Genomic DNA, 801 nt, shown 5'->3' with positions numbered 1-801 from the left:
GGAACAGATTGGTGGGCGAGGGGCATAAAAGCTCAGCCTGGAGGGACAGCAGGTTTTGTTGCCTCAGGGAAGGGACCTGCTTTGATGCTCAGTGAAGGGACACCAAGTCAAGCTCTCAGAGATCCGTCCTGAGGTTTAAAGTACAGTAGTTTAACGATTAGGGATGTGCAAAAAATAGCCCAGGAAAGCCACGCAGTGTTACAGTTGGGAGGGATAGAAGTGTTCAGTGCAGGCTTTCTCCTCCAGTGGAAGCTTCCTGGTCATAAGGCAATTATATATATTTATTTATATTTATTGATTGATTGATTTATATTAAAATATATATAAATATTTTTATATATAAATATATACAATATATATGTAAATATATAAAAATAATTTTTATATATATTTATTTATTTATATGTATTTAGTACCTGCAAAAGCTCTCATTCATTCTTGCCTCTATGGCTGCAAAGCTGCACAGACCTGATTCATTCCACAGAGGAGCATCACAAACATTCTGTGCAGGGGAGAAATACAGAGACAAACACTTGTTTAGACAGCAGGCAAGATCCTCAAAATGATGCACATTTTCACTTCTCAATCCAATACTTAAATATACTTACACTGGCCCATCCTGTCCCCTATACAATCACAGAATAACAGACCTAAAAGCAGCTGAGTCTCAGTTTAAATCATCCTGCTCTCAACCACTGACACAAGGAAACAAGGAGAGAGATGCACAGAGAGAGAAATGTGCTCCAGCAGTTTAGAGAACAGATCATTTCCAAAACCAGCAGCGAAGCAGCGCGAGATCTG

The sequence above is a fragment of the Empidonax traillii genome, unplaced genomic scaffold (assembly GCF_003031625.1).
Source record: "Empidonax traillii isolate 1590-97213 ecotype Southwest subspecies unplaced genomic scaffold, ASM303162v1 scaffold106:size2091409, whole genome shotgun sequence".
Classification (NCBI taxonomy): domain Eukaryota; kingdom Metazoa; phylum Chordata; class Aves; order Passeriformes; family Tyrannidae; genus Empidonax; species Empidonax traillii.
The sequence above is the reverse complement of the archived record's forward strand: the minus strand, read 5'-3'. Positions refer to the sequence as shown.